The following is an 8,598-nucleotide window of genomic DNA, read 5'->3' as shown; positions in this document are numbered from 1 at the left end:
CAGGCCTGTAATCAGGAGGCTGAAGCAGGAGAATCGCTTGATCCCAGGAGACAGAGGTTGCAGTCAGCTGAGATCATGCCACTGCACTCCAGCCTGGGAAACAGTGAGACTCCATCTCAAAATTAAATAAAAAAATATATAGATAGCACTTACAGCATGCCTACATAGATCAATATGATCTTTAGTTTTGTTTTGTAAATGAAGACCCCTTCTTTTACCTGCCCCTGCAGGCTTCCTTCCTCTGAGATTTTGATCATTCCTCCTGTCTCCATCCCCTCTTTCGTGACCAGAGGAGGAGCCTGTCCAGCCTCTTATTCTGTGTGCTGAAATAGCATCACCCAGGCTCTTAATGATACTCTGTGGCCTGTGGTAACAGTCTATTGACACGTTTGGCAAAAAATAGACAAAAGCAATATTGCTTCAAAAATTATTTTTGGCTGAATGCAGTGGCTCACATCTGTAATCCCAGCACTTTGGGAGGCTGAGGTGGGCGGATCATCCGAGTTCAGTAGTTCAAGACCAGCTTGGCCAACAGGGTGAATCCCCATCTCTACTAAAAATACAAAATTAGCTGGGCATAGTGGCAGATGCCTGTAATACCAGCTACTTGAGAGGCTGAGGCAAGAGAACTGCTTGAATCCAGGAGGCGGAGGTTGCAGTGAGCTAAGAACATGCCACTGCACTCAAGCCTGGAGGACAAAGCAAGACTGTCTAAAAAAAATTTTTGGAGCTCAACATCCTTGGCATTTGAATCATTTTCTGGTATAGACATCTTAGCAACACGTATTCCTTTTTGTTTAGTATGATGTAGGCCTGGTGTAGACACAGTTTTTAAAAATTTAAGAACTTTAAATACCTTTTTTCTTTTTTTTTCCACTGTCCTCAGAGCAAGAAGATCAGAATTAAATACCTTTTGATCTCATCCTGTTGCTTCCAAGAAAGCTCCTTCACCAACATGTGATCTTCGCGAAGTCGAAATAAACTGTGCTCCAGTTCCTCCCGGTTCATCCTGCTGAAGGGTGGTTGAGTTTTCATATTCTTACCTAAAGTCCCGGAAGAGAGTAAATGATCAGTATTTTTACATGTATTTTTTTTTTTTTAACCCTTCTGGTCTCTCATCACATCTTGCCCAGAGAGCATAAATATTTTGAGTCAAGTATTTATGAGGAAATTCACAAAGTATAAGAAATGACTCCAGCTGGGTGCAGTGCTCACACCTGTAATCCCAGCACTTTGGGAGGCTGAGGCAGGTGGAACACAAGGTCAGGAGTTCAAGACCAACCTTGCCAACATGGTGAAATCCTGTCTCTACTAGAAATACAAAAATTAGTTAAGCATGGTGTCGGGCACATAGAATCCCTGTTACTCTGAAGGCTGAGGCTGGAAAATTGCTTGAACCCAGGAGGCAGAGATTGCAGTGAGCCGAGATTGTGCCGCTGCACTCCATCTTGGACGACAGAGCAACACTCCGTCTCAAAAAAAAAAAAAAAAGGAAATGACTCCTAGTGGAGGCTCTTTTCTATATTATTACAGCATGAGGGTGTGACTCAACCCTCCACCTAGAAAGTACATTCTCTAGATAACAATATCCAATAAGACTTATTCTACTTATTTTCTTTTGAGACAGAGTCTCGCTGTCACCCAGGCTCAAGTGCAGTGGCGCAATCTCGGCTCACGGGTTCAAGAGATTATCCTGCTTCAGCCTCCAGAGAGACTAGGATTACAGGCACCTGCCACCACGCCCAGCTCGTTTTTGGATTTTTAGTAGAAATGGGCTTTCACCATGTTGGCCAGGCTGGTCTCCAACTCCTGACTTCAGGTAATCCACCTGCCTCGGCCTCCTTAAGTGCTGGGATTACAGGCATGAGACACTGCGACTTGTCTATTTTTATATTCTTATTAGAAAATTTAGACCTAGACAAGGATTGTTCCCATGACTGTCTTCAGAAACCCAGTAAGGAAAAGGATAAAAACTTTTCTTGAGCCTGGGTGTGGTGGCTCATGCCTGTAATCCTAGCACTTTGGGAGGCCGAGGCAGGTGGATCACCTTAGGTCAGGTGATTGACCTGACCAACATGGAGAAACCCCATCTCTACTAAAAATACAAAATTAGCTGGACGTGCCTGTAATCCCAGCTACTCGGGAGGCTGAAGCAGGAAAATCGCTTGAACCCAAGAGGCACATGTTGCAGCGAGCCAAGATCCAAGATTGTGCCATTACACCCCAGCCTGGGTAACAAGAGCAAAACTCCAGCTCAAAAGCAAAACAAAAAAACAAAACTTTTGATTATCAAGAACCATCTTATTTTTCTGGTCAGGAAAAACTGTCCCCAAAGCTACCTCCTTAGACAGGATCCTTTGCTTGCTCTAAGCAGAGGAAACTAGAGCACACTTTTCAGTGGGGAGTGTTCACGAGCCCTGGTCTGCTCTGATCTCATGGTGAATGGGAACCAGTTATTAATATTATTATTTACACAGAGTCTGTCACTGTTGCCCAGGCTGAGTGTAGTGGCGCAGTCTTGGCTCACTGCAACCTGCGTTTTCCTGTCTCCCGGGTTAAAGAGATTCTTGTGCTTCAGCCTCCCGAGTAGCTGGGATTACAGGCACATGCCACCTAGCTCAACTAGTTTTTATATTTTTAGTTACCCAGTACCAGCTCGGATGTAAAGAATCCCACCTTGGCAGTGCTGAAGGAACTGAGCAGCGGACACTCAGAACAGCAAAGTAGGGCTGAGGGGCCACCAGCCTTCCAAGCTGACAGCCTCAGAGACTGACAGCATTCTAGGCTGAAGGCCCCGAGAAGACGCTGACCCAGGCTTTTAGTCTCTCTGAACAGGTGATCATTATTAACAAACAGGTGTTCGGTATTTTCTCATAACACAAAACATGCCAGGTAGACAGCTGGTGCCCGCTTACCACTGATCACAAACAACCTAAAAAGTATTCTGCACGAGGGAGCTGTGGGGGCAGGGTCAGATAGCTTAAATAATTGTTTTAACAGGTGTATGATATCTATATATTGTCGTGCCACTTTGGAATGCCCCAAGTAGTTTTCTACTTGGGAGGGGGCAGCTAGGTTTTCCTTGCCATCGTTCTTCCTAGCAAACAATATATTCTATCATACACTCAGCATTCGTTAATATTCATAAACTTAACATTTCTCAACATCAATATTCATACACGTTACATTTCTCAACATTTAGTAGAGACGAGCCTTCACCATGTTGGCCAGGCTGGTCTCAAACTCCTGACCTCAAGTGATCGCTCCATCTCAGCCTCCCAAAGTGTTAGGATTACAGGCGTGGCCACCACACCAGGACACGAACCATCTTAAAATCCCAGAATAAAAAAGACAGCTTCTTTCCACACTGGGAAGAAGGAGGGCTCAAACCTTTGGTCTCAGAACCACCTCAGTCATCACCATCACCTCATTGATCTATCCTTTGGAAGATGACATGAAAATTTTCAAAGAACAGCTTTGTTGAGGTATAATTGATATGTAATTCACTGTACATATTTAAAGTGAAAATTTGGATTAATTTTGACATTTGTGTATACCTGTGAAACCACCACCACAATTAGGGTAATGAACATATTCTACATTTCCAAGTTTCCTTGCATCCATTTGTAATCCATTCCTTCCCACCCTACTCCAACCTAAACTTACCCTGCCTTTGTTCCCAGGAATCAACAAATACGTTTTATGTCATTGTAGATTAGTTTCCATTTTCTAGAATTTTACTTATTCTTTTTAATTTTTTTGAGAAAAAGTCTTGCTCTTGCCCAGCTGGAGTGCAGTGGCACAGTCTTGGCTCACTGCAACGTCTGCCTCCCAGGTTCAAACATTTCTCCTGCCTCAGCTCCTGACTAACTGGGACTACAGGTGTGCGCCACCACGCCCAGCTAATTTTTGTTTTGTTAGTAGAAATGGGGTTTCACCATGCTGACCAAGCTGGTCTCAAACACCTGACCTCAAGTGATACACCTACCTTGGCCTCCCAAAGTGTGGGGATTACAGGTGTGAGCCACCCCACCTGGCCACTATTTTCTAGAATTTTACATAGATCAATTAATCCACTGTGTACCTTTTTTTTGGTCTGACTTCTTTCACTCATTATAATTATTTTGCGATTGATTCACGGTATTTCATAGGTCAATAGTTCCTTTTTTTTTTTTTTTGAAATGGAGTTTTACTCTGTCACCCAGGCTGTAGTACAATGGTGTGATCTCGGTTCATTTCAACTTCCACCTCCCAGGTTCAAGCAATTCTCCTGCCTCAGCCTCCTGAGTATCTGGGATTACAGGTATGTGCCACCATACCTGGCTAATTTTGTATTTTTAGTAGGGATGGGATTTCTCCAAGTTGGTCAGGCTGGTCATCAACTCCCAACTTCAGGTGATCCGCCCACCTCAACCTCTCAAAGTGCTGGGATTATAGGCGTGAGCCACTGCGCCCAGCTTCAATAGTTCATTTTAATTGCTGAGTAATATTGTATGAACATACCATATTTATCCATTCACTTTTTTTTCATTATTCTTCCTAACATATTCTATCACATATCCATTCACGTTTTTAAAAATATTCACTTATTGTTGATCGGCATTGAATCGTTTCCATTTTTGGCTATTACTGTTACAGCTGCTATGAACATCTATGTACAAGTCTTTGTGTGGACATGTTTCCGTTTCTTTTGGGTAAATAGAAAAGTATAAAACAGTTGAGTCACAAGATAGGTGTATGTTTAATTTTTTTTTTTTTTTTTGAGATGGAGTTTCGATCTTATTGCTCAGGCTGGAGTGCAAGGGTGTGATCTTGGCTCACCACAACCTCTGCCTCCCGGGCTCAAGTGATTCTCCTAACTCAGCCTCCCAAGTAGGTGGGATTACAGGCATGCACCAACACCCCTGGTAATTTTATATTTTCAGTAGAGATGGGGTTTCTCCATGTTGGTCAGGCTGGTCTTCAACTCCTGACCTCAGGTGATCTGCTCACCTCAGCCTCTCAAAGTGCTGGGGTTACAGGCATGAGTCACCTGCTCCCCACCTGTTTTTTTTTTTTTTTTGAGATGGAGTCTGGCTCTGTTGCCCAGGCTGGAGCGCAATGGTATGATCTCAGTTCATTGCAACCTCTGCCTGCTGGGTTCAAGCGATTCTCCTGCCTCAGCCTCTTGATTTGCTGGGATTATAGGTATGAGCCACCACGCCCAGTGAATTTTTATATTTTTAGTAGAGATGGGATTTCACCATGTTGGTCAGGCTGGTCTCCAACTCCTGACCTCAAGTGATTCACCTGCCTTGGCCTCCCAAAGTGCTGGGATTACTGGCATGAGCCACCATGCCTGGCCTATATTTAACTTTTAAAAAGACTACCAAACTGTTTCACAAAGTGATTATACCATTTGCTATTCCCACCAGCAGTGTATGAGAGTTCTAGTTCCTCCACATCCTTGCCAATACTCTTTTTAAATTTAGACATCCTAGTGGGTATGTAGTGGTTTTAATTGTATTAATTTTCATTATTATGTTACACTTCTCTAATAACTGATTATATTGAACATTTTATGTGCTTATTTGCCATTAATATAGTTTTTGTTTGGTTTTTGTTTTTTGAGACAGGGTCTTGCTCTCCCAGCACTTTGGGGGGCTAAAGAAGGCAGATCATGAGGTCAGGAGATCGAGACCATCCTGGCCAACATGGTGAAACCCTGTCTCTACTAAAAATACAAAAAAGCTAGCTGGGCATGGTGGCACGTGCGTGTAATCCCAGGTACTTGGGAGGCTGAGGCAGGAGAATTGCTTGAACCTGGGAGGTGGAAATTGTGGTGAGCCAAGATTGAACCACTGCACTCCAGCCTGGGTGACAGAGCAAGACTCTGACTCAAAAAAAAAAAAAAAAGAAAAAGAAATTCCTTTAAATTCCCTAATGTAGTCTTATCTATTTGTGACATCAAAAGTTTTTTTTTCTCCAAAAACAATGTTTGTGAGGTAAATTCCAGATGCTTAGAATGAAAAAAAAATACAACTTCCAAATCAAAGACCCTGAAAAATAATGTTGCTAGGTAAACTAGGAAAGTAGGGTCACTAGGAAGAAAATTGTAATATGACCATATGCCTTTATGAAAATCTTTATTATGACAAATACTTAGGCCAGGTACGGTGGCTTATGCTTATGATCTCAGCACTTTGGGAGGCCATAGTGGGCAGATAGGTTGAGTTGAGGAGTTTGTTTTTTTTTCTTATATTTATTTATTTTTTTAATGTTTTTATTTTTTTATTTTTTGTTTTTTCTTTGCTTTTTGTAGAGTTCAGGAGTTTGAGGCCAGCCTGGGCAACACAGTGAAACCTCTCTCTACAAAAAAACAGGCGTGGTGGCGTGTTCCTGTAGTCTTAGCTACTCGAGAGGCTGAGGCTAGAGGATTGCTTGAGCCTAGGGAGGCAGAGGTTGCAGTGAGCCGAGATCGCACCACTGCACTCCAGCCTGTGTGATAGGGCAAGACCCTGTCTCAAAAAAATAAAAAAATAAAAAGAGAGTACTTCACTTACTTTTAGTTATTCACAAAAAACAGAAGTGAAATTGGACATGTTTGTAATGAAACCTAGAAAAGCTTCTTTTTTCACAAAGTAAGCGTGTAAATTTGCCCTTTCTCATCTTCCATTTTTCTTTTATGGTACTGGAGAAAAATATTGAATTCTTTTTAGCTTTTTGGTTATGTGGGTGGTTTCCAAACTGACTGGAACTCTCCAGGTAGGTCGTTCCTGAACAAAGGTTTCCTGTCACTAGTTCTATGACCCTTCCAGTTTGAAAAATTATGTCAGTCAATTCATGTTTCATGGACTTTGTCTGCAGAACAGTTAAAGCTTTGAGAAGCACAAAATTCTCAATTGTGTACAAAATATACAAAGAACTCTTACAACCAATAATATAAAGACAAATAATCCAATTTAAAAATTGGCAAAACTGGCCACTGAATTAAAAAGAAAATTGGCAAAGCACCTGAATAGCTCCTGAACAAAAAAACACTGCTATGAACATTCTAGTATATGTCTCCTGGTACATATATGCAAGAGTTAATTTCTGCAAATTTTTTTTATTTTGAGATGGAGTTTTGCTCTTGTTGCCCATGTTGGAGTGTAATGGTGCAATCTCAGCGCACCACAACCTCTGCCTCCCGGGTTCAAGCGATACTTCTGCCTCAGCCTCCTGAGTAGCTGGTATGCTATAGGCATGTGCCACCACGCCCAGCTAATTTTGTATTTTCAATAGAGACAGGGTTTCTCCATGTTGGTCAGGCTGGTCTTGAACTCCCGATCTCAGGTGATCCAATTGCCTCGGCCTCCCAAAGTGCTGAGATTGCAGGTATGAGCCACTGTGCCCAGCCAATTTCTGCAAATTTTATACACAGAAGTAGAATTACATGTTTAACTTTACTAGATAATGGCAAACATATTCCAAAATGGTTGCATCATTTATATACTCATGGGCAGTGCATAAAGTGCCCTATCCTCAAAAAATAATTTTATAAAAGTGAAGTCAAGTGAAAATAGAATCAATAGTAGCTATGATTAGGATTGAAGAATGGGAAAGTGTAACAATATTACAAAAATAACTTTTTAGGTTGTTTTAGAGTTAGGGTACTGCTTTGTTGCCCAAGCTGGTTTTAACTCCTGGCCTCAGGTGATCCTCCTACCTCAGCCTCTTGAGTAGCTGGGATTACAGGTGTGAGCCCCCACGATTGGCCAAAGTTACAAAAATATCTTAAATCTTGTGTGGAAGAAGCTCTGGTAGGGCTAAGCCCTTTTATCTTAAATTGCATACTTCTGCTTAGTGGAAGTGAAGGGCTAAGGGCTGATCACATGGATAGGTGAATGAAACCCACTGGTTTATTCTTAGCTTTGGTTGTACTGTTTGTGGTGGTTGTATTTAGCTTTACCTTCTAAGCCTACACAATAATAATTTTATTATAAGAATTTGAGAATAAGGCTGGATGTGGTGGCACACGCCTGTAGTCTCAGCACTTTGGGTTGCCGAAGCAGGTAGATCACTTGAGGTCAGGAGTTCAAGACTAGCCTGGCCAATATGGTGAAACACTGTCTCTACTAAAAATGCAAAATTGGCAGGCATGGTGACGACTGCCTGTAGTCCCAGCTACTCGGGAGGCTGAGGTAGGAGAATAGCTTGAACCTGGGAGGTGGAGGTTGCAGTGAGCCGAGATCAGGGCCACTACACTCCAGCCTGGGCGACAGAGTGAGAGTGAAACTCCATCTCAAAAAAAAAAAAAAAAAAAAAGAATTTAAGAATAAAATATGAGAAGAGGGCCAGGCACGGTGGCTCACACCTGTAATCCCAGCACTTTAGGAGGCTAAGGTGGGTAGATCACTTGAGATCAGGAGTTCAAGACCAGCCTAGTGGGTGGATCACTTGAGGTCAGGAGTTCAAGGCCAGCCTGGTCATCATGATGACACCCTGTCTCTACTAAAAATACAAAAACTAGACAGGCGGGGTGGTGCATGCCTGTATCCCATCTACTTGAGAGGCTGAGACAGGAGAATCACTTGAACCCAGGAGTTGGAGAGTCGGAGGCTGCAGTGAGATCTTGCC

At 42.5% G+C, this 8,598-nt stretch overlaps 1 long non-coding RNA gene across 1 annotated transcript in view; it reads right to left on the bottom strand.

The window, feature by feature from the left end:
• Positions 1-915: 915 nt before the first annotated feature.
• Positions 916-8,598, bottom strand: part of LOC116528644 — a 13,500-nt gene continuing 5,817 nt past the window's right edge. The window contains exon 3 of the long non-coding RNA XR_004259130.1: positions 916-1,043. This is a non-coding gene — a long non-coding RNA (uncharacterized LOC116528644). The remainder of the gene's footprint in view (positions 1,044-8,598) is intronic.

The sequence above is a fragment of the Sapajus apella genome, unplaced genomic scaffold (genome assembly GCF_009761245.1).
Source record: "Sapajus apella isolate SASKATOON/1434 unplaced genomic scaffold, GSC_monkey_1.0 scaffold59, whole genome shotgun sequence".
NCBI classification, from domain to species: Eukaryota; Metazoa; Chordata; class Mammalia; order Primates; family Cebidae; genus Sapajus; species Sapajus apella.
This window is presented reverse-complemented; position numbering and strand designations above follow the sequence as displayed.